The 26,745-nt window shown below is 42.0% G+C and overlaps 1 pseudogene; it reads left to right on the forward strand.

Moving 5' to 3' along the window:
- The first annotated feature begins 3,982 nt into the window (after window positions 1–3,982).
- On the forward strand, window positions 3,983–25,134 carry LOC135507445 (atlastin-1-like; annotated as a pseudogene).
- Window positions 25,135–26,745: the final 1,611 nt, after the last annotated feature.

Below are 26,745 nucleotides of genomic sequence, written 5' to 3' on the forward strand. Positions count from 1 at the left end.
AGGCTATATACAGTAGACAGGCTATATAGAGAGGCTACATACAGTAGAGAGCCATATACAGTAGACAGTCTATATACAGAGTAGAGAGGCTATATACAGTAGAGAGGCTATATACAGTAGAGGCTATATACAGTAGAGGCTCTATACAGTAGAGAGGCTATATACAGTAGAGAAGCTATATACAGTAGACAGGCTATATACAGTAGTGAGGCTATATACAGTAGACAGGCTATATACAGTAGACAGGCTATATACAGTAGTGAGGCTATATACAGAGTAGACAGGCTATATACAGTAGACAGGCTATATACAGTAGACAGGCTATATACAGTAGAGAGGCTATTTACAGTTGTGAGGCTATATACAGTAGAGAGGCTATATACAGTAGAGGGGCTATATACAGTAGAGAGGCTATATACAGTAGACAGGCTATATACAGTAGAGGCTATATACAGTAGAGGCTATATACAGTAGAGAGGCTATATACAGTAGAGAGGCTATATAGAGAGGCTATATACAGTAGAGGCTATATACACTAGAGAGGCTATATACAGTAGAGGCTATATACAGTAGACAGGCTATATAGAGAGGCTATATACAGTAGAGAGGCTATATACAGTAGAGAGGCTATATACAGTAGAGAGGCTATATACAGTAGAGAGGCTATATACAGTAGACAGGCTATATACAGTAGAGAGGCTATATACAGTAGTGAGGCTATATACAGTGGAGGGGCTATATACAGTAGCGAGTCTATATACAGTAGAGAGGCTATATACAGTAGAGAGGCTATATTCAGTAGTGAGGCTATATACAGTAGTAGAGAGGCTATATACAGTAGTGAGGCTATATACAGTAGTGAGGCTATATACAGTAGCGAGGCTATATACAGTAGACAGGCTATATACAGTAGGGAGGCTATATACAGTAGGGAGGCTATATACAGTAGACAGGCTATATAGTAGACAGGCTATATACAGTAGGGAGGCTATATACAGTAGAGAGGCTACATACAGTAGTGAGGCTACATACAGACACTGGTTAGTCAGGCTGATTGAGGTGGTATGTACATGTAGATATGGTTAAAGTGACTATGCATATATGATGAACAGAGAGTAGCAGTAGCGTAAACGAGGGGTTGGCGGGTGGTGGGACACAACGCAGATAGCCCGGTTAGCCAATGTGCGGGATCACTGGTTGGTCGGGCCAATTGAGGTAGTATGTACATGAATGTTTCGTTAAAGTGACTATGCATATATGATAAACGGAGAGTAGCAGGCAGCTTTTTGGGTGATGCAGCTGGCTTAAACGTTTGGGAGGGTCACATGTATTTGTGAGATAGTGGTGCTCAGCTCCAGACCCAGTGCTGGAGATACAGGAAGTGTTATTGTTCAGAGAACACAGTGATGTCATGACTGGCATGGGTTACTTGGCTTTTGGGTCCCTTTGATCCAGCAGTCATACTTGGCTTTTGGGACAGGCATGGGTTCGTGTCCCTTTGATCCAGCAGTCATACTTGGCTTTTGGGACTGGCATGGGTTCGTGTCCCTTTGACCTGGTTAGGACCCAACTCTCAGCATGAAAGCGACATGCTGTAAACTTTCCATCAGCGTCCTGCAGTGACATAATGTCATGATTAAGATTATCGGATAATGTGTGATTTAGGTTAGGGAGTATTGGTGCATTCCCAGAAGCATTTAACTGTGCTGTCTTTCCCTGCATTTTGTCTCTGAATTCACTCTTCTGTGTATATATATATCATTGGCTGGCCTGTATCTATGTATTGTCTCATGCTGGTCTATATCATTGGCTGGCCTGTATCTATGTATTGTCTCATGCTGGTCTATATCATTGGCTGGCCTGTATCTATGTATTGTCTCATGCTGGTCTATATCATTGGCTGGCCTGTATCTATGTATTGTCTCATGCTGGTCTATATCATTGTCTGGCCTGTATCTATGTATTGTCTCATTGGCTGGCCTGTATCTATGTATTGACTCCTGCTGGTCTATATCATTGGCTGGCCTGTATCTATGTATTGTCTCATTGGCTGGCCTGTATCTATGTATTGACTCATGCTGGTCTATATCATTGTCTGGCCTGTATCTGTATCGTATTGTCTCTCATTGGCTGGCCTGTATCTATGTATTGACTCATGCTGGTCTATATCATTGTCTGGCCTGTATCTATGCTTGTCTCATTGGCTGGCCTGTATCTATTGTCTCATTGTCTCATTGGCTGGCCTGTATCTATGTATTGACTCATGCTGGTATATATCATTGGCTGGCCTGTATCTATTGTCTCATTGTCTCATTGGCTGGCCTGTATCTACGTATTGTCTCATTGGCTGGCCTGTATCTATGTATTGACTCATGCTGGTCTATATCTCTGTCCATACTCCCCAGGCATCTGAAGAGTGGCTCTATGTATTGGGGCTGGCCTGTATCTACGTATTGTCTCATTGACTGGGTTCTATGGATTGTCTCATGCTGGTGGATCTGTAGAGATTGAGACTCATTGTCTGGCATTCTAGATCTCATGCTGGTCTTTCATTGGTGGACATGTATTGTCCATGATGGATCATTGGCTGGCCTGTATCTATGTATTGTCTCATGCTGGACCTGTATTTGACCTGTTGTCACTCCTGCTGGTCTATATTTGGTTGTGTACCAATTGTCTGGCACTATGTATTGTCTATTCTCTATCATTGGCTGGCCTGTATCTATGTATTGTCTCATTGATCAGAGCCCTATTGTCTCATGCTGGTCTATATCAGTGCCCCTACTTTAGACCAGAGCCCTATTCTCTGTATCTATGTACTCATGTGGTCTATATCATTTTTGACTATGATTGTCTCCCTATATCATTCCCTGTAATGTATATGCTGGTCTATATCACTACTTTAGAGCAGAGCCCTATTCCCAATATAGTGCACTACTTTAGACCAGGACCCTATATAATGCACTACTTTAGACCAGGGCCCTATATAGTGCACTACTTTAGACCATTGGGGCTGTAGTGTCTCTACTTTAGACCAGGGCATAGTGCTATACTGTACATTCCCCAGGCACCTGAAGAGTGGCTGGGGTAGGCAGAGGACTACTGGGTTCTCCTAGGGGTGGACCAGGGCGTCAGTGCACTACTTTAGGACCAGGACCTTTGACCGTCAGGGCACTACCCTATTTTAGACCAGGAGTGTAGTGCACTACTTTAGACCAGGGCGTAGTGCACTAATTTACTTTTGACCAGGGCCCAATATAGTGCACTACTTTAGATCAGACCCTATATAGTGCACTACATTAGACCAGGGCGTAGTGCACTACTTTGCACTACTTTAGACAGGGCATAGTGCACTACATTAGCGTAGTGCACCAGTGGCGTAGTGCACTACTTTAGACCAGGGCGTAGTGCACTAATTTAGACCAGGGCCCTATATAGTGCACTACTTTAGACCAGAGCCCTATATAGTGCACTACATTAGACCAGGGCGTAGTGCACTACTTAGACCAGAGCGTAGTGCACTACTTTAGACCAGGGCGTAGTGCACTACTTTAGACCAGGGCGTAGTGCACTACTTTAGACCAGGGCATAGTGCACTACTTTAGACCAGGGCCCCATATAGTGCACTACTTTAGACCAGAGCCCTATATAGTGCACTACTTTAGACCAGGGCATAGTGCACAACATTAGACCAGGGCGTAGTGCACTACTTTAGACCAGGGCGTAGTGCACTACTTTAGACCAGAGCCCTATATAGTGCACTATATAGGACTCGTGGTGGCCCATCACTTTTCCTAAGCCACTTTATGTCGGTGTGTGTGTGTGTGTGTGTGTTCATCATTTTGGCAGTTACCTGGTACACACCGACTGATTCTTAAAGAATATCCCTTGTGAAATCCTCTGTGAGCTCTGTGAAACTGCAACGACACTAACCGGTGTTGAGTGAAGACTTTAACGTTCTCCGGGTCTCGTCCCTCAGGTGGCTGTTCTACTGATGGACACTCAGGGAACGTTCGACAGCCAGTCGACGTTGAGGGATTCGGCCACCGTGTTCGCACTCAGCACCATGATCAGCTCCATGCAGGTACAATAGCTCTTGCCCACTGTATTTGAACATAAATAATGACATTTCTTAGAGACATAAATAATGACATTTCTTAGAGACATAAATAATGACATTTCTTAGAGACATAAATAATGAAATTTCTTATAGACATAAATAATGACATTTCTTAGAGACATAAATAATGACATTTCTTAGAGACATAAATAATGACATTTCTTAGAGACATAAATAATGAAATTTCTTATAGACATAAATAATGACATTTCTTAGAGACATAAATAATGACATTTCTTAGAGACATAAATAATGACATTTCTTAGAGACATAAATAATGACATTTCTTAGAGACATAAATAATGACATTTCTTAGAGACATAAATAATGACATTTCTTAGAGACATAAATAATGACATTTCTTAGAGACATAAATAATGACATAATGACATTTCTTAGAGACATAAATAATGACACTTCTTAGAGACATAAATAATGACATTTCTTAGAGACATAAATAATGACATTTCTTAGAGACATAAATAATGACATTTCTTAGAGACCTTTGACGACGGTAGCCGAACTTAAATAATGACATTTCTTGAAGACCTTTTTGACCTTATGTTGTTTCTGTCAGGACCCGTTGCGAACCTGGGTCTCCGGAGTGAGAAACAGTCACTTAACCAAACTTAAATAATGACATTTCTTGGAGACCTTAAATACAAAAATGGCAAATCCAAAAGGTGGTAGAATGAACATAAATAATGACATTTCTTGGAATACACAGACCTAACATACAAACACAGAGCACAGAACTGAGGGAAACTAAGCTGAACATAAATAATGACATTTCTTGGAGACCAAATTGACAGACATTTTTTGAAGCTGAACATAAATAATGACATTTCTTGGAGACCTTGACGAGGGTAGCTGAACATAAATAATGACATTTCTTAGAGACATAAATAATGACATTTCTTGGAGACCATGACGAGGGTAGCTGAACATAAATAATGACATTTCTTAGAGACGAATAAATAATGACATTTCTTGGAGACCTTGACGAGGGTAGCTGAACATAAATAATGACATTTCTTGGAGACCTTGACGACGGTAGCCGAACTTAAATAATGACATTTCTTGGAGACCTTGACGAGGGTAGCTGAACATAAATAATGACATTTCTTGGAGACCTTGACGAGGGTAGCTGAACATAAATAATGACATTTCATGGAGACCTTGACGAGGGTAGCTGAACATAAATAATGACATTTCTTGGAGACCTTGACGAGGGTAGCTGAACATAAATAATGACATTTCTTGGAGACCTTGACGAGGGTAGCTGAACATAAATAATGACATTTCTTAGAGACATAAATAATGACATTTCTTGGAGACATAAATAATGACACTTCTTAGAGACATAAATAATGACATTTCTTAGAGACATAAATAATGACATTTCTTAGAGACATAAATAATGACATTTCTTAGAGACCTTGACGAGGGTAGCTGAACATAAATAATGACATTTCTTGGAGAGACTTAAATAATGACATTTCTTGAAGACCTTGACGACGGTAGCCAAACTTAAATAATGACATTTCTTGGAGACCTTGACGAGGGTAGCTGAACATAAATAATGACATTTCTTGGAGACCTTAATGAGGGTAGCTGAACATAAATAATGACATTTCTTGGAGACCTTGACGACGGTAGCTGAACATAAATAATGACATTTCTTGGAGACCTTGACGAGGGTAGCTGAACATAAATAATGACATTTCTTAGAGACATAAATAATGACATTTCTTGGAGACCTTGACGAGGGTAGCTGAACATAAATAATGACATTTCTTAGAGACATAAATAATGACATTTCTTGGAGACCTTGACGAGGGTAGCTGAACATAAATAATGACATTTCTTGGAGACCTTGACGAGGGTAGCTGAACATAAATAATGACATTTCTTGGAGACCCGAACTTAAATAATGACATTTCTTAGAGACCTAAATAATGAGGGTTTCTTAGAGACATAAATAATGAAATTTCTTGGAGACATAAATAATGACATTTCTTAGAGACATAAATAATGACATTTCTTGGAGACCTTGACGACGGTAGATCTTCTCTGCTATCCAGGATTACCTTCTTAGCCCCCCCCATTTTTTAAAATGTAGAATATGTAATAACTTTCAAACACTTGTATGTTATATTCTTCTTCTTCTTATATACTATGTTATATTTCCCAGGTGTACAACATCTCCCAGAATGTCCAGGAGGATGATCTTCAACACTTGCAGGTACAGTAGACGGATTGATTACATCACCTACGGTATCACTGAGGTCTTTTACTGTGGAGACGTTTAGATAGAGGATGACCCCCCCCAGCCCCCCCCCCCCACCCACCCACCCCCACCCCACAGAAATTAACTGTTTCTCCGAACATGTTCAATAAATTGACTTTACTTTTAAATTCCTGATTGTGATCGATGTTGTCTTTTCCTGTTTGTAGCTCTTCACTGAGTATGGTAGACTGGCCATGGAGGAGACATTCCTCAAGCCATTCCAGGTAGGACATTTCCCTTTCCTGTTCTTCCGTTCTGGCCTTGTGCAACCGGACCATAGACTTAGATAGACATCTCTAGTGACCCAAACGCCTGTTTTAGCACGGACAGCGCCATTGAAGACTTTCACCAGTTTGAAGTAATCAACTGAGTGGGACTTCCTATGGATCGCATCGGGAGAGATCAGCCAATGAACGTAACTCCTGCGCAAACATTCCATAACTGCAGGATGAAGTAAATCACCAATCTTGTCTTTATACCTGTTCAGACAACACCCTCCAGGGGGCAGTATGCACCTTTTCGGTTTGTTTACTGACTCATACAAGTGGTAGAAGAAGAAATTGACTATTTTAAAATTGAGAATTCCCCTAATGGCACTGCCCATCCTGTCACAGAAGCCATTATCACACAGATACAAAGAAATGCCCTCTATCTACCTCTATGAGCCAGGCTGAATGCTGTGGAACAGAATTATGAGCTTACGCAATAAGGCTGGTTTAACAAGGCTAACTGGGGCGTTCGGTAGGTAGACGAGTGGTTAGAGCATTGGGCCAGTAACCGAAAGGCTGCGAGATCGAATCCCCGAGCCGACAAGGTAAAAACCTGTTGTTCTGCCCCTAACCCACTGTTCCCAGGCTGTCATTCTTAACTGACTTGCCTACTTAAACAAAAACAAATTATTTACAAAATAATTCAGTTTTCCAGAGCAGGAACTATTTACATTTCCGTCAAAAGTATTCAGACCCCTTTGACCTATTTCACATTTTGTTGTGTTGAATACAAAATAGATTAAATTGTTGTTGTTTTTTCTTCTCATCCATTTACATGACAAAGTTAAAACATATTTTTAGAACATTTGCTAATTTATTGAAGATGAAATAAGGAAATATCTCATTTATAGTGCAAAAAACTAAATGTTTGCAAATCTATTAAAAATAAAAAACTGAATTACGTAAGTATTCAGACCCTTTGCTATGAGACTAAATTGAGCAAAGTTGCATCCTTTTTCCATTGATCATCCTTGAGATGTTTCTACAACTTGATTGGAGTCCACTTGTGGTAAATTCCATTGATTGTGCATGATTTGGAAAGGCACACACCTGTCTATATAAGGTCCCACAGTTGACTGTGCATGTCAGAGCAAAAACCAAGCCATGAGGTCGAAGGAACTGTCCATAGAGCTCAGAGACAGGATTGTGCCGACGCACAGATCTGGGGAAAGGTACCAAAACATTTCTGCAGCATTGAAGGTCCCCAAGAACACAGTGGCCTCCATCATTCTTAAATGGAAGTTTGGAACCACCAAGACTCATCCTAGAGCTGGCCACCTGCCCAAACTGAGCAGTGGGGTACAGAGATGAGATAGTTATTCAAAAATCATGTTAAACACTTATTGCACACAGAGTCCATGCAACATGTTACTTGTGAAGAACATTTTAACTCCTGAATGTATTTAGGCTTTCCATGACATAAAGGGTTGAATACTCGTTGACTCAAGACATTTCAGCTTTTCATTTTTAATTAATGTGTAAACATTTATTAAAAATATAATTCCACTTTGACATTATGGGGTGTTGTGTATAGGACAGTGACACAATCTCAATTTAATCTTGAAAAAAATATATATTTTTAAGTCAAGGGGCGGGAACACATTCTGAAGAAACTGTACATCCTCTCTACTTTGGTAGTGTAACAGTATAACTGTCCCCTCGCCCATACCCTGGCGCGAACCAGGGACCCTCTGCACACAACAACAGTCACCAACAAAGCATCGTTTCCCATCGCGCCACAAAAGCCACGGCCCTCGCAGCGCACAGGGGGAACCACGACTTCGAGGTCTCGGAGCGAGTGACGTCACCGATTGAAACGCTATTTAGCGCTGCAACCACCGCTGACTGAGCTCGCCGTTTCACATCCGTTACAGTTGCATCTTGCTGTCACAAACTTGCCGTGTTTATTTTGATACACTTTACTCCCTGTTAGTCAGCGCACCTCTACATACATTTTTAAGGGGTACATCAGCTCCTGCTGTTTACTTCCTACTGCGTGGTAACCTAGTGAACCTGTGTGTCGTTTCAGTCCATGATATTCCTGGTCCGGGATTGGAGTTTCCCTTACGAGTTTGCCTACGGACAGGAAGGAGGCATGAAGTTCTTGGAGAAGAGGCTCAAGGTCAGAGGTCACAGATGATTTTTCGTGGTTCATCTAAAGATAAAAACAACAACAAGTTATATTAACAGTTTGTCATTCATTGAAAACTAAAAGGGATGCTATTTATTCTACATAATTATGGAAGCTGTAATAATAATAATAATAATAATATAAGCAGATGCTTTCATCCGAAGAAACATACAGAACAGATAAAGTCCAGCGAACGAAGAGACGACCCACCACATTTCTGAACAATTAAAATGCACACATAAAAAGGTAGTAAACCCAAAATGGCTTTGTCAATAAAAGTATACCAGTGACTGAGCCTACGAGTGACTAGAGAAGGCCAGCCAACCCTGGTACACAACGTGCAGTGGTGCGTAAGGGTTTTGCAGTTTAAAATAAATCTCAAGGTGCCTTGGTAAAGGGTGTCAATTGATCTCAAACACTGAGCGGAAGCATTCATATATAAAACATCCCCATAGTCTAGTAAAGACATAAATGTAGCTCAGACTCGCCTCCTTCTGGCTTCAAAAGAAAAACAGGCCTTATTCCTAAAATAAAATCCCAATTTAAGTCTCTGTCTGTGTTTGTCTGTGTTTGTATCTGTGTCTTTCTGGGGTTGGTCTGCGGTTGTGTTTGTGTCTGTGGTTGTGTCTGTCTGTGTTTGTCTGTGGTTGTATCTGTCTTTCTGGGGTTGGTCTGCGGTTGTGTTTGGTTGTGTCTCTGTCTGTGTTTGTCTGTGTCCGTGGTTGTATCTGTGTCTTTCTGGGGTTGGTCTGTGGTCGTGTGTGTCTGTGGCTGTACTTGTCTGTGGTTGGTTATCTGTCTGTCTGTGGTTGTGTGTCTGTTGTCTGTGGTTGTTGTCTGTGGGTGTCTGTCTGTGGTTGATTGGTGGTTGTACGTGTCTCTGGTTGTCTGTGTGTGTCTGTGGTTGTCTGTCTGTGGTTGGTCTGTCTGGTTGTGTGTCTGTGTTCTAGATCTCTGAGAATCAGCATGAGGAGCTGCAGAACGTTCGTAAACACATCCACTCCTGCTTCACCAACATCTCCTGCTTCCTGATGCCCCACCCCGGACTCAAAGTGGCCACCAACCCTAACTTCGACGGCAGACTCAAAGGTAAACTATACGTCACGATCACCCGGTCTTAATACACACAGCAGTTTGTTTCCTACAAAAAATATACAGTAACTGTCTGATCAAATTCCATTTTTTTTGTATTTTACTAGGCAAGTCAATTAAGAACAAATTCTTATTTTCAATGACCTAGGCCTAGGAACGGGTGGGTTAACTGCCTGTTCACGGGCAGAACGACAGATTTGTACCTTGTCAGCTCAGAGATTTGAACTTGCAACCTTTCGGTTACTAGTCCAACGATCTAACCACTAGGCTACCCTGCCGCCCCATATTATAGAGAAGGTTCAAGGAATTATGAATTTGTCACACCATGACAAGAAGGACACCAGTAGGATTTTTTTTCTTCTATAGGCCGACTATTCTTCTCCCTAACCTGTGTGCAGAGGGTCGCTGGTTATCGCCCAGCTCAGGGTTATCAGCACTACGGTTATACATAACGACCCATCCAACCTTCTCCCTAACCTGTGTGCAGAGATCGACCGTGAGTTCATCAACAACCTGCAGGTGCTGGTCCCGTGGCTGCTGAGTCCCAGAAACCTGGATGTCAAGGAGATCAACGGCAGCAACATCACCTGCAGAGGCCTGCTGGAGTACTTCAAGGTTAGACAGAGATTTTGATTGAAGAGATGATACTATATGTACTAATGATACTGTATCTACATCTATATGATCTGTATGTATCAGCATACCACCCTGCACCCCACTGCTGGCTTGCTACATCTATGTGATACTGTATGGGTATGTGATACTGGTCAGTCCCTGGATGTATCTACATCTATATGATACTGTATGTATCTATAGATAATGTATGGATACTGTATGTATCTATATCAGATAGGATGTATCCCATTCCTTGGACCATTAAAAAAAACCTATATTATTGTATGTACACAGCCAAATGATAGGGTGCTGTCTTTCATATGATACTGTGTATTAAGCCCAGTGCCCTGGCTAAATTCATAATCTGTATCTACATCTATATGATACTGTATATATTGTGATCCACTGTAATCATCCTTCATGTCTTAAAGTAATTGACTCATTTCTCTTAACTTATTTACCCCAGGTTGTTGTCTTTTAACAAATGAGAACTTACCTAGTAAAATAAAAACTGATTTTCCAACAGTCATTAAGAAGGAAAGTTCTCACATATTTTAAGAGCACTTGTTAATTGAAATGCATTTTTTGTCATACCAGCATGAAGCTCATCCCAAATAGTCCCTTCACAGTGTGCAAAGTTTTGGGTCATTGTCCTATTTTGAAAAAATAAAATATATTTTGATTTGTTTCCCACTTTTTGTTACTAATTCCAGATGGGATGGTTTTGATATTCCACAATGCAGAAAATGCTGTGAAAAGCCATGGAATGGTTAGGTGTGTCCCTTTTGAATTGTAAATTATCTTTTTTTCTTTCACAGACAGTCAAAATCACCAGGGTGAGGAGCTGCCACACCCACACCATCACAATTACCTCCTCCTCCATGTTCAAACAGTGGATACACACATGCCCTGGAGAAAATCTGTTCACCGAGTCATACTAAATACTGAGTCATATTAAAGACATGCCGGTTGGAACCAAAAATCTTGGACACAATGCTGTGCAGTTATTGTCACTCAGTTTTCCGACCAAAGGACAGATTTCCAGTTGTGGTCTAATGTCTGGTTTGGTCAGTAGTTTTGGTTGGCCCAAGTTGTGGTCAAGTCCCTTCAGTATTTGTGTGGTTGTGGTCAGTAGGTGTGTGGTTGTGTGGTTTGCAGCCAGTTTTACCATGAAAGTTGTGTGGATTCAGTAGTCTGGTTCTGAACAGTTGATGTTGACATGTGTCTGTTGTAAAGTTATGGAGCATTTGGTTGGGCTGTATTTTATTTGATTGTGGTTAATTGTGAACTTATCCTCTGCAGCAGATTTGTGGTTGTGGTCAGTAATTTGTGGTTGTGATCAGTATTTGTGGTTGGTAGTTGTGATTGTGGTCAGTAGTTGTGGACAGTAGTTGTGTGGTTATGGTCAGTAGTGTGGTTGTGGTCATGGTCAGCACTTGATGGTTTTTGGTCAGTAGTTGTGTGGTTTGAAGAAATGTGGCCAGTAGTTGTATGGTTGTGGTCAGTAGTTGTATGACCTTCATGTCTTAAAGTAATGATGAACTGTCAGTATTTTATTTAGCTTATTTGAGTTGTTTTTGTCATAATATGGGTTGTGGTCAGTATTTGTGGTTTAACAAATGTGGGGTAGTTGTGATGGTCAGTAGTTGTGGACACCACCCTAGTCACAACACAACTGATTGGCTCAAACACATTAAGAAGGAAAGTTGTATGGTTGTGGTCAGAAGTGTGTGGTTGTGGTCAGTAGTTGTGGTCAGTAGTTGTGTAGTTGTGGTCAGTATTTGTGTGGTTGAAATGCATTGTGTGGTTGTGGTCAGTAGTTGTATGGAAGCTGGTTGAGAGAGTTCCAAGAGTGTGTCAAAGCTGTCATCAGTAGGCAGTTGTGTGTTTGTGGTCAGTAGTTTTGAAAAATATAAAATATATTTTGATTTGTTTAACAGTTTTTGGTTACTACATGATTCCATATGTGTTATTTGTGATCAGTAGTTTTGATGTGGTTGTTCACTATTAATTCTACAAGTTGTGTGGAAAATAGTACAAATATAGTAAAAACCCTGGAATGGTCAGTAGTGTGTGGTTGTGGTCAGTAGCTGTGGTCAGATGTTGTGTGGTTGTGGTCAGTAGTTGTATGGTTGTGGTCAGTATCAAAATCTACCAGTTGGGTGAGGAGCTGCCACAGTTGTGTGGTTGTCCATCGTGTGGTTGTGGGCAGTTGTACACAATTGTGTCCTTGTCTTATAGCTTATAGTGTTGTGTCAGTAGTTTTATGGTTGTGGCCAGTAGTTGTGGCAGTAGTTGTGTGGTCTGCCCTGAGATTGGAAAGTTGTGGTTGGTAGTTGTGTGTTTGTGGTCATAGTTGTGGTAAATACTGGAGTCATATTAAAGACATAAAATGGGGGCACAATGTTGTGTCAGTAGTTGTTGGTTGTGGTCAGTAGTTTGATCAGTAGTTGGGTCAGTGGTTGTGTGGTTGTGGTCAGTAGTTGTGTGGTTGTGGTCAGTAGTTGTGTGATTGTGGTCAGTAGTTGTGTGGTTGTGGTCAGTAGTTGTGTGGTTATGGTCAGTAGTTGTGTGGTTGTGGTCAGTAGTTGTGTGGTTGTGGTCAGTAGTTGTGTGATTGTGGTCAGTAGTTGTGTGGTTGTGGTCAGTAGTTGTGGTGGTAGTTGTGTGGTTGTGGTCAAGTAGTTATGGTCAGTAGTTGTGTGGTTGTGGTCAGTATTTTATGGTTGTGATTGTGGTCAGTAGTTGTGTGGTCACGTTTTGTGTGGTTGTGGTCAGTAGTTGTGGTTGGTAGTTGTGTGTTTGTGGTCAGTAGTTGTGTGGTTGTATGGTTGTTGCCAGTAGTTGTGGTCAGTAGTTGGGTCAGTTGTGAGTTGTGGTCAGTAGTTTGTGGTTGTGGTCAGTAGTTGTGTGGTTGTGGTCAGTAGTTGTGATCAGTAGTTGGGTCAGTGGTTGTGTGGTTGTGGTCAGTAGTTGTGTGGTTGTGGTCAGTAGTTGTGTGGTTGTGGTCAGTAGTTGTGTGGTTGTGGTCAGTAGTTGTGTGGTTATGGTCAGTAGTTGTGTGGTTGTGGTCAGTAGTTGTGTGGTTGTGGTCAGTAGTTGTGTGATTGTGGTCAGTAGTTGTGTGATTGTGGTCAGTAGTTGTGTGGTTGTGGTCAGTAGTTGTGTGGTTATGGTCAGTAGTGTGTAGTTGTGGTCAGTAGTTGTGGTCAGAAGTTGTGTGGTTGTGGTCAGTAGTTGTGTGGTTGTGGTCAGTAGTTGTAGTTGTGGTTTGTAGTGGTCAGAAAGAAAGAAAGTTGTGTGGCCCTTCCTGTGTGGTCATGTTTTGTGTGGTTAAATGAGACACAGTAGTTGTGATCGATGGCTTGTTCGAGGGATTAACAGGGAGGCTGGCTTCATTAGCAACAATGTTTTGTGGTCAGTAGCACAATTCCAACAAAAACATTTGGTAATTCAAAGTTTTGTATGGTATGTTGCTTCAGTAGTTGTGGTCAGTTTCTTACTTTAGTTGGGTCAGTGTGCTGTGTTCAAAGTGGGAGGATTCCCTTCTTTCTCTCTCGGAGTTGATGGTCAGTAGTTGTGTGGTTGTGGTCAGTAGTTGTGTGGCTGAAAATAAACAGGTCAGTAGTTGCTATCAGTAGTTGGGTAAGTGGTTGTGTGGATTTAACTCATCAGTAGTTGTGTGGTTGTGGCTGATCAGAATTATTGATTGTGTGTTTGTTGTGTGTATTACATTGAGATTCAATTGTGCTTTTGTGGACATCATAATGTACAGTGGTGTGGTTCCCATGTGGTACTAGCAAAGTAAGCTGTGGTCACTTTTGATGAAATAGTGTGGTTGTGGTCAGTAGTTAGTGTGGTTCAAGCTAGTTGTGGTGACATGGTTTGATTCAATAGTTATGTATAGTAGTTGTATGTGTAATTGTGAAATGATCTGAAAGATTTTAATAGTTGTGTGTATTCTATTTTAATATAGTCCATGCAATTAGTTTTGACAGAATTTAATATCACACCAGTAGTTGTGTACAACAGGTTCAGTAGATTGTGTACAGTATGTTGCGGTGGACATGGGAGTTGTAGTTGTAGTTTTAGTAGTGGTCAGTAGTTGTGTGGACACAAGGCGAAATATACACTTGAGTTGCTTACCAAGACGACATTGAATGTTCATGAGTGTCCTAGTTTTGACTTAAATCGGCTTGAAACTTTATGGCATGTCTTGAAAATGGCTGTCTAGCAATAATCAACAACCAACTTGATAGAGCTTGACGAATGACAATAATTATAATGTGCAAATATTGTACAATCCAGGTCTGCAAAACTCTTAGAGATTTACCCAGAAAGACTCACAGCTGTAATCACTACCAAAGGTGATTCTAACATGTAGCAAATACTAATCAACTCAAATTCTATTGGTCATACACATATTTAGCAGATGTTATTGCGGGTGTAGTGAAATGCTTGTGTTCCTAGCTCCAACAATGCAGTAGTATCAAAAAACGATTAACAACAATACGCACAAATCTAAAAGTAAAATAATTGGAATTAAGAAATATATAAATATTAGATTGAGCAATGTCAGAGTGGCATTGACTAAAATACAGTAGAATAGAATACAGTATATACATATGAGATGAGTAAAGCAGTATGTAACATAATTTAAACATTATTAAAGTGACTAGTGTTCCATTATTAAAGTGACCAGTGTTCCATTATTAAAGTGACTAGTGTTCCATTAATAAAGTGACCAGTGTTCCATTATTCAAGTGACCAGTGTTCCATTATTAAAGTGACCAGTGTTCCATTATTAAAGTGACCAGTGTTCCATTATTAAAGTGACCAGTGTTCCATTATTAAAGTGACCAGTGTTCTATTATTAAAGTGACTAGTGTTCCATTAATAAAGTGACCAGTGTTCCATTATTAAAGTGACCAGTGTTCCATTATTAAAGTGACCAGTGTTCCATTATTAAAGTGACCAGTGATTCCATTATTAAAGTGACCAGTGTTCCATTATTATAGTGACCAGTGTTCTATTATTATAGTGACCAGTGTTCCATTATTAAAAAGTGACCAGTGTTCCATTATTAAAGTGACCAGTGTTCCATTATTAAAGTGACCAGTGTTCCATTATTAAAGTGACCAGTGATTCTAAGTCTATGTATATAGGACAGCAGGGGTGTGAACACAACAAAATGTGGAACAAAGAAAGGGTTAGCGTCATGTCCAGTTGGTGGTTTTTTTACCCGGTAAGTTGACTGACAACACATTGTCATTTACATCAACAACCTGGTGGAATAGTTATAGGGGAGATGAATGAGCCAATTGTAAGCTGGGGATGATTAGGTGACCTTGATGATATGAGGGCCAGATTGGGAATTTAGCCATGGACACCGAGGTTAGAGTCAGGACACCTGTTTAACGTCCTAGCTGAAAGATGGCACCCTACACAGGGCAATGTCCCCAATCACTACCCTGGGGCATAGGGATATTTGTTTTAAACCAGAGGGAAGAGTGCATCCCACTGGCCCTCCAACACCACTTCCAGTAGCATCTGGTCTCATACAGGGACCAATCAGGACCTACACTGCTTAGCTTCAGAGGCAAACCAACAGTGGGATGCAAAGTGGTATGCTGCTGGTACTTGAACATCATGCTGCCTCACTACAGAAACAGGAGATAGACCCCTGCTCCTATGAGCTGTTCTCATCATGCTGCCTCACTACAGAAACAGGAGATCGACCCCTGCTCCTATGAGCCAAGGCTTACCACATTACAATGCATTATGCCACACACACACACACACACACACACATATATACACATATATATATATATATATATATACCCGACAAAGATTTAACATGTGTTCTGTTGTGTTTTGTTGCCTTTCCTCAGGCCACAGCAGAGGCCAACAACCTGGCAGCAGTGGCAGCAGCCAGGGACCTGTACAACAGGAAGATGGAGCAGGTACTGTAAGAAGGTTGTTTCTATACTTACCTCCAATTCAAATGCTGTTGCCTTCCTGAGACATATTGAGAGCTTCTGTTGTCCCTCCCGGATCCAGAAATTTTGTTTCCCCCCGGCCAATAGTCATCCCTCCCCTCCCGGCCAATAGTCATTCCCCCCCCGGCCAATAGTCATCCCCCCCCCAATAGTCATCCCCCCCCCCCCCATTCCCCCGGCCAATAGTCATCCCCCCCCGGCCAATAGTCATCCCCCCGGCCCCCCCCGGCCAATAGTCACCCCCCAGCCAATAGTCATCCCCCCCCCCCGGCCAATAGTCATCCCCCCCAATAGTCACCCCCCCCCAATAGTCATTCCCCCCCAGCCAATAGTCGTTCTCCGGAAGAGTTAATACTCGTTTTCAGGCGTTTTTCAAACCTCTCCTCGGGGGACACCCAGCCGTTCCATGTATTTGATCTATTCCAGAGCTAGCGCACCTGATTCAACTTGTCAACTAATCATCAAGCCCTTGACCAGGTTAACCAGGTGAGCTAGTTCAGGGCTAGAACAATGTTGTGAAACGTCTGGGTGTCCCCCATGGAGGTGTTTAAGAACCACTGCTCTATTATCACACTATGGTGAAGGTATCAAATAACCCTCCCTCCCTCCCTCTCCAGGTGTGTGGTGGGGACCGGCCCTTCCTGGCCCCGGCAGAGCTCCAGGCCAGACAGAGTGACATCAGAGAGGAAGCCCTCCAGGTGTTTCGGGGGGTCAAGAAGATGGGAGGGGAGGAGTTCAGCCGACGGTACCTGCTACAGCTGGAGGGAGAAGTACGTCACCGCGGTCTCTCCGCTCGGGAAACCAATATCTTTCATAACCGTTAGTCCGATTACGGAAATTCCCTCTGGGTCGAGGGTCAGGCGACACCGATTTTAAGTCTCAAAGAAGTAAGGCTACCTCACTTACTGACTATATTGTCCCCATGGGGACATTTTGGTGCAGTGTCATGTACACATTTAAAGTGGCGTTTAAATACAAAACAAAATGGACAATGCAACTTTCATAACAGTTACGCACCAATAAAAATAATAATAGTAAGAAATAAGAAAACAAAAAAACAAAACATTACATAAAAGAAAGAAGAAAAGCCTGCTGGCCTTACGGAGTCGATGGGAACATTCGCCCCAGCATTCGCCCCAGCATTCGCCCGAGCATTCGCCCCAACATTAATCCCAGCATTTGTCCCAGCATTCGTCCCAGCATTCGCCCAGCATTCGCCCCAGCATTCGCCCCAACATTCGCCCCAGCATTTGTCCCAGCATTCGTCCCAGCATTCGCCCAGCATTCTCCCCTCATCACGAGAGTGTATGTCTTGAGTCACCTCTGCTTCATTCGCCATTTCAAACAATCAACCTGAATACATAAACATTGAGGGGCGGTTTCCCGGACACAGATTAGACTAAGGACTTAATCTGTGCCCTGAACCCGCCCGTTAAATACATATTTGGCAAGTGGCAACCCAGCTTGCACATAACGTTCTGAGAACCATATTTTTCTTAGAGTTTGGTGAAAGCCTATGGGTATTTGTTGCAAGATACCCAGTTATATTCTGTTCTCAGGCAGCAACAAAACTCTCTCTATCCTCTATCTTTCTTTAAGCGTGTTCAAGTGCGTTGGCCACACCTCATCTTAATTAATGAGTGCTTGTTTTCCTTTGAAATGGGGTCTGTTTGAATAGACTCAAATTTGTATGAATAAAAAAAACATTGCAAGCTCGCTTCATCCTGGCGGCACAGATGACTCATTCCATGGATAGAGAACAGAAGATCATAGTCTTGAATCTCACTGATGCCATGCCACAATAAAAAAGAAACGCAATTGAATGTTTTATCTGTGCTTGGAGTTTAAATCAGATAACCTATGCTAGCAGTGTTATTAAAAGTTCTCAGAACATTATTTAACTATCTTCTCAGAACATTAATAAGACCTCCCAGGAAAACGTTCAGGGAACCATAGTAAAATGTTCTCAGAACCTCCCTGGAGCCATAGTTAAACATTCTCAGAACCTCCCTGGAACCATAGTAAAACGTTCTCAGAACCTCCCTGGAACCATAGTAAAACATTCTCAGAACCTCCCTGGAACCATAGTTAAACATTCTCAGAACCTCCCTGGAACCATAGTTAAACATTCTCAGAACCTCCCTGGAACCATAGTAAAACATTCTCAGAACCTCCCTGGAGCCATAGTAAAACATTCTCAGAACCTCCCTGGAACCATAGTAAAACATTCTCAGAACCTCCCTGGAACCATAGTAAAACATTCTCAGAACCTCCCTGGAACCATAGTAAAACATTCTCAGAACCTCCCTGGAACCATAGTTAAACATTCTCAGAACCTCCCTGGAACCATAGTAAAACATTCTCAGAACCTCCCTGGAACCATAGTAAAACATTCTCAGAACCTCCCTGGAACCATAGTAAAACATTCTCAGAACCTCCCTGGAACCATAGTTAAACATTCTCAGAACCTCCCTGGAACCATAGTAAAACATTCTCAGAACCTCCCTGGAACCATAGTAAAACATTCTCAGAACCTCCCTGGAACCATAGTAAAACATTCTCAGAACCTCCCTGGAACCATAGTTAAACATTCTCAGAACCTCCCTGGAACCATAGTTAAACATTCTCAGAACCTCCCTGGAACCATAGTTAAACATTCTCAGAACCTCCCTGGAACCATAGTAAAACATTCTCAGACCCTCCCTGGAACCATAGTTAAACATTCTCAGAACCTCCCTGGAACCATAGTTAAACATTCTCAGAACCTCCCTGGAACCATAGTTAAACATTCTCAGAACCTCCCTGGAACCATAGTAAAACATTCTCAGAACCTCCCTGGAACCATAGTTAAACATTCTCAGAACCTCCCTGGAACCATAGTAAAACATTCTCAGAACCTCCCTGGAACCATAGTAAAACATTCTCAGAACCTCCCTGGAACCATAGTAAAACATTCTCAGAACCTCCCTGGAACCATAGTAAAACATTCTCAGAACCTCCCTGGAACCATAGTTAAACATTCTCAGAACCTCCCTGGAACCATAGTTAAACATTCTCAGAACCTCCCTGGAACCATAGTAAAACATTCTCAGAACCTCCCTGGAACCATAGTAAAACATTCTCAGAACCTCCCTGGAACCATAGTAAAACATTCTCAGAACCTCCCTGGAACCATAGTTAAACATTCTCAGAACCTCCCTGGAACCATAGTAAAACATTCTCAGAACCTCCCTGGAACCATAGTAAAACATTCTCAGAACCTCCCTGGAACCATAGTAAAACATTCTCAGAACCTCCCTGGAACCATAGTAAAACATTCTCAGAACCTCCCTGGAACCATAGTAAAACATTCTCAGAACCTCCCTGGAACCATAGTAAAACATTCTCAGAACCTCCCTGGAACCATAGTAAAACATTCTCAGAACCTCCCTGGAACCATAGTTAAACATTCTCAGAACCTCCCTGGAACCATAGTTAAACATTCTCAGAACCTCCCTGGAACCATAGTTAAACATTCTCAGAACCTCCCTGGAACCATAGTTAAACATTCTCAGAACCTCCCTGGAACCATAGTTAAACATTCTCAGAACCTCCCTGGAACCATAGTTAAAACATTCTCAGAACCTCCCTGGAACCATAGTTAAACATTCTCAGAACCTCCCTGGAACCATAGTAAAACATTCTCAAAACCTCCCTGGAACCATAGTTAAACATTCTCAGAACCTCCCTGGAACCATAGTTAAACATTCTCAGAACCTCCCTGGAACCATAGTTAAACATTCTCAGAACCTCCCTGGAACCATAGTAAAACATTCTCAGAACCTCCCTGGAACCATAGTAAAACATTCTCAGAACCTCCCTGGAACCATAGTAAAACATTCTCAGAACCTCCCTGGAACCATAGTAAAACATTCTCAGAACCTCCCTGGAACCATAGTAAAACATTCTCAGAACCTCCCTGGAACCATAGTAAAACATTCTCAGAACCTCCCTGGAGCCATAGTTAAACATTCTCAGAACCTCCCTGGAACCATAGTAAAACATTCTCAGAACCTCTCAGCAACCTAAGAATGTATGTTCCCAGAACAGGCAAAGTTTTCACTACCGTTCTCAGAATATAAAAAAGTTCAGTTTTACCCGTCAGCTAATGTCTTTCGTTCTCAGGACCAATGAGAAACCAAAAACGTACATTCCCACAACTTCCTAGGAACCAAATGTGCTAGTTGGGAAGTGGAACCAATCACCTTAACTCGTGTTGCTTTGCCAGAATTCCGGTTTTCCAGAAATCCTGGTTGAAGGATTGCAGATTTCTGAAAAACCCGGACATTTACTCGACTTTTGCAAATCTAAACATAACCAACCTTGTTTCAGGTGGACGAGGTGTTCGTTCAATACATCAAGCACAACGACTCCAAGAACATCTTCCACGCTGCCCGCACCCCGGCCACGCTGTTCGTGGTCATCTTCAGCATGTACGTGGTGGCGGGCATCACAGGCTTCGTGGGGGTGGACATCGTCGCCAGCGTGTGTAATATGATTCTGGGCCTGGCGTTGATCACCCTGTGTACCTGGGCTTACATACGCTACTCTGGGGAGTACCGAGAGCTGGGCCAGGTCATTGACCAGGTGGCTGGAGCCCTCTGGGACCAGGTAAGTCCCAGAACTTACTTTATATATGGCCTTATATATGGCCAGGATTAGTAGTGTGAAGTTGCGCCTAGACCCTGATCTTGGTTCAGTTTATAGTTTTCCCCACTAATGGATAAAGTTACAATTGGGGGAAAGGAAGCTGATCCTAGAACTCTACCAAGGGGAAAGTTCAGTGTCAAAATGGATAAGGTGTCCATTTTAGGACATTGTCACCTTACTCCACCTCTAATTGAGTCGATCCGGTATTTTATTTCTGACCATGCACTTGTAACAGTGTAGCTTCCGTCCCTCTCCTCGCCCCTACCTGGGCTCGAACCAGGGACCCTCTGCACACATCAACAACAGCCACCCTCGAAGCATCGTTACCCATCCCGCCACAAAAGTGGAGGCCCTTGCAGGGCAAGGGGAACAACTACTTCAAGGTCTCAGAGCGAGTGACGTCACCGACTGAAACGCTATTAGCGCGCACCACCGCTACCTAGCTAGCCATTTCACATCGGTTACATACTCTACGGTGTTATCTTTTAAATGTGTACCTTAACCCAATGAGTCTCACCATAACGGCGGGCACATTTTGGACTCCTAACCCAACCTCTTTTTAAACATTGTGTGATTGGTTTATAGCGTTGGATTCGTCTATTTCTTCTGCATCCGTAGATACCAACAATTAGTCTGTGTGATTAATGGTGGCTGAGCAAGAGAGGGTTGTGTGACAAGGGCGGACCCCGAAAGGGCTCGGGGGGCGGGTCTTTTTGCAGAAAAGACCGTAGAGTCCGATTGGTTAGAGCTACAAATTATTATAACATTTCTATGATACTCACAAGCTACACAAGAGTGATTAGGGGCGGCAGGGTAGCCTAGTTGGACTAGTAACCAGAAGGTTGCAAGTTCAAACCCCCGAGCTGATAAGGTACAAATCTGTCGTTCTGCCCCTGAACAGGCAGTTAACCCACTGTTCCTAGGCCGTCATTGAAAATAAGAATTTGTTCTTAACTGACTTGCCTGGTTAAATAAAGGTAAAAAAAAAAAATTGAAGGGGTTCTTCTACATAGACCATAGTAAATCCCAGAACATAGTGTCTATAATACTGTAAGGGGTTCTTCTATATAGTAGACCATAGTAAATCCCAGAACATAGTGTCTATAATACTGTAAGGGGTTCTTCTACATAGATCATAGTAAATCCCAGAACATAGTGTCTATAATACTGTAAGGGGTTCTTCTACATAGATCATAGTAAATCCCAGGACACAGTGTCTATAATACTGTAAGGGGTTCTTCTACATAGATCATAGTAAATCCCAGGACATAGTGTCTATAATACTGTAAGGGGTTCTTCTACATAGATCATAGTAAATCCCAGGTCATAGTGTCTATAATACTGTAAGGGGTTCTTTCCATAGATCATAGTAGAACATAGTGTCATAGTAAATCCCAGGTCATAGTGTCTATAATACTGTAAGGGGTTTTTCTACAAAGAAGATCATAGTAAATCCCAGGTCATAGTGTCTATAATACCGTAAGGGGTTTTTCTACATAGAAGACCATAGTAAATCCCAGGTCATAGTGTCTATAATACTGTAAGGGGTTTTTCTACATAGAAGATCATAGTAAATCCCAGGTCATAGTGTCTATAATACTGTAATAAGCTTACATTGTTGCTGTCACAAACTCCACACAGTTGTCACTGACTAGTTGGATATTCATTTCTCACTGAGCAAATAATTTCTGTACTTACAGCGTTCATGTAAATTCATTTTTATCAGCTTGTTGCTTTGGCAGAGCTTATGTTATTGACATTTGTCAGTAAAACTCATGAAGTCAACTGTTTGTACTTTTTTTTTTAAACACTTCATTGTGAGGGTAAATATAAGGGCTGGACTTGCAGATGAATGAAAGGCCGATAAATGAAAAGACGATTTTTGGGTATCGGGAAAGATACAGGTAAAGTGGTTCAAGATTTGGAGAGTCCTAGACCACATGGTAACCCAGAAACATCTCAGGGCAAAGGAATGCCCCAGTTTTACCTAGACCAGGGGACTCCAACAGGTTGATTGCTACCAGTAGCACGCAGACTATGAGTAGCTCGCCAAACAGTTCTGTGTCACGATCGTTGTCCTCCTCGTCTGAGGAAGAGTAGTTGGAAGGATCGGAGGACCAAAATGCAGCGTGGTATGTGTTCATGACGATATTTTAATTAAAGAAAGCAACTGGATACAAAACAATAAACGACCGTGAAGCTATAATAAGAACTGTGCTGACACAAGCAACTAACATAGACAATCACACACAATGACAAAACAGGCTACCTAAATATGGTTCCCAATCAGAGACAACGACGAACACCTGCCTCTGATTGAGAACCATATCAGGCCAGACATAGAAATAGACAAACTAGACATCCAACATAGAATGCCCACTCAGATCATTATGAAAGTACATGCAATTTTCACTTGTTCCACTGCAAACTGTCACGAACAGGTTTAAGACTCAGCTACTATCTAATCAACATTATCCCACCCCTGGTTAGCTTAAAAAGCCAAACTTAACACAATAATTGCCAATTCATTTCCAGGAATATTGCCCGTCTGTCTGTGTGGTGCGTGCGTTTTGTCGATCTCTCCGTGTGTAGTCAGTTGATGTGATAACGGTCTTGTGGGTTGACAGAAATACTTTCCCCAACACTTTCTCTCGTCAATGTTAACTATATAGTAGGTTTACCTTACCTGTTTGCAAGCTTAGCCACGGAATGAGCAGCAGCATTACAGAACCATTGTTAGACTGGCACATTAGACAGAACATTCCTCACCTGCTAGATGTGCAATTAAGGGGCTAGATGCACAATTATGGGGGAATTATACAATGTGTTCATTTTGTTCCAGACCAAAATGGTATTCTGTTGTGATTTAAGCATTGACATGGACTCAGAACATCCAATTTTGTTGTTTCTCTATGAATTATTGTAATTTTAAATCTGAGAAAATATAATTTGGGAAAATATAAAACATAATTTGGTGAAAAAAATCTTAGATTTTAGAGCCCCCCTCTTAGAGTTGTTTATGAACCATTATTTGACCAGGTATATTGACAGAAAACATAGTGAACTACTTCCTCTTGTACACTAAGGACCAGGGGAAGAGTTGCAGGGAGAAGAGAATGTTCCTATTTGAAAGTTATAAAAAAAAAATCAGCAGTTAATTTAGCTCTCATGGTAGAAAAGACCCCCTGACTTAGAGACATGTATTTATAGGGCCTCCAAACCACTAGGTGGCGACATACACCCAGATGACCGCGTTGAACAATACAACGTCTGGAAATGATCAAAGCCTTTTTTAGAGTTTTCATATTTATTTTACACTTGATATTTTTATTATTTGTCTAAGACTGTGTTTTTGTTGTTGTTGTTTTTGCTCTATATGTTTTGCAACAGGGAAGCACAAATGAGGTAAGTACACGGGGGGATGAGTTGTGTCAATGTAGGACTATTGTGTGTTTCCCTATCTATCTTTAGCATTCCAATAATGGTTAAAGTCCCAAATGCAACCTCTTGCTCTGCTGTTGTTCAGGCTCTGTCTAAGTCTACATTTGACCTAGGATGTACCCTGTCTGTATTTCGCCATATTGCACATTTGAAACAAATTATCTTTACCATTCTGACAATGGTTAATATGTAGAATTCCACCCCTCTTTTTTTTAGCCAGATAGTGACGACCCCTCTCCCTCTCCCTCTCCCTCTCTCTCTCCTCTTTTCCCCTCTCCTCTCCTATTCACCTTTCACCTTTCCAGGCTCTATATAAGCTGTATACTGCTGCAGCCAGTCACAGGCACCTGTACCACCATGCGTTCCCTGGCCCCCAGGCCCCTGGAGAGACGAGCGATACCCACCAGGAACCCACCAGGAAGAGGAACTGACCTGATTGGCCAGAGCACAGCAGGGACTGCTGGGTATCTTTTCAGTAGCATGATGGATAGAGGAGAGGGAGGAGAAGCAGGAAGGAGGAGGGAGGCATCCTCACCCGTTGGACACTCTTTTTACTACGGTATTGGCTGGAACATTCCAGCGACGCGTTCACTATTTTAAATCTATATGCGGACAACTGTAATGTCCCGGAGGTAGTGGCATAATCTCCCTTTGAACTGGGTTGCTTGGCCTGTTGCCTTCAAATAATGGGCATTTCGCGTATCATTGTTTTTCACAAACCACATTCAACCTTTTCTATCTGTTTGTAAGAAAAGACATCTGTAAATTCCAGCAGAACAGCAGGAAAGGAGGAGTACAGATCACACACCCCATGCAAATTCCTCTCTGCAGTTTGTCTGGACGGCGGTGCAGTAAGTTACAGTTCACCACTGATTTCATTGTGTCACGTGAGATAGCGTGACGGCCGTCAGCACCGACGGGTCATCATCATCACCATCACTTTAGAATGTTATGTGTTCCGGAAGACAATGCTTCGGATTTCATGAATGGAAGATTTCCTGAGTATGCCGTTGAGGAGAAGTTTAAATCAAATTGACCTCTTGACTTATAACAGAATCGCGGTCCATGTATATTGATTATCAGGTTAAGTGCTGCTTCTCTAAGGAAATTATTCCATGTTTCAAAACCAATGGTTTTGCCCCAAATGGCTCCCTCTTTCTTATATAGTTCACTACTGTTTCTTTTACCAGGGCACATAGTGCTCTGGTTAAAAGTCAGTTTATTTTACTAGGCAAGTCAGTTAAGAACAAATTATTTTTAACAATGACTGTCTAACCCCCGGCCAAACCCTAACGACACTGGGCCAATTGTGCGCCGCCCTATGGGACTCACGGTCGGTTGTGATACAGTCTGAAATCGAACCAGGGACTGTCGTGACGCCTCTAGCACTGAGATGCAGTGCCTTAGACCACGGTGCTACTCAGGAGCCCAATGTGCTCTATAGGGAATGGGATGTCATTAGGGACACGTGCAAAGTCTTTGTTTAAATATACCTATTTTTGTCAGCATGGTAAATCATCAGTGTCTACCATTTTAGGCTCTCCAAGCTTATCTTCAGTGCGCTGTATTTCTTGACATTTCACATGTTTAGGGCTTGACCTTGACCTGGCACTTTTTTTTTTTGTAATATAGGTACTGCGTGCCCATGTCATGTGACTACAGTTTAATATAGCTACGACAGCACTCACACGTCTTGCTGCATAATGATGCCACGCGTTGAGCAGAACGCAATCATCCACTGTCTATGGTCTATAAAACATACCCCTGTTTTGGTTTGGGGAGGTGGGGTCAGCTGTCTGTGCTCCCTTAGTCTGCGTCCATGATGTCAGAGTGTCATACACACAGATTCAAATAGGACCCTATATTTCAGACTTGAGATAAGTTGACTTTAAAAAAATAAAAAAAATATGCTGATTTAAGTCCATGTTCTCTGAATCGGGCCGATATAGCCTATGGTGTCTCTATGGTCACACATTTAGCCTGGAACAAAATTGACTACCCGGGATGAGATTAAGAGTAAGTCACTGGATAGTTTAGTAGACATGGACCAGTGAGTAGGTTGTGACGGGCTGGCTAGGTGAGTAGGTTGTGACGGG

The sequence above is a fragment of the Oncorhynchus masou genome, chromosome 21 (assembly GCF_036934945.1).
Source record: "Oncorhynchus masou masou isolate Uvic2021 chromosome 21, UVic_Omas_1.1, whole genome shotgun sequence".
Taxonomy (NCBI): Eukaryota; Metazoa; Chordata; class Actinopteri; order Salmoniformes; family Salmonidae; genus Oncorhynchus; species Oncorhynchus masou.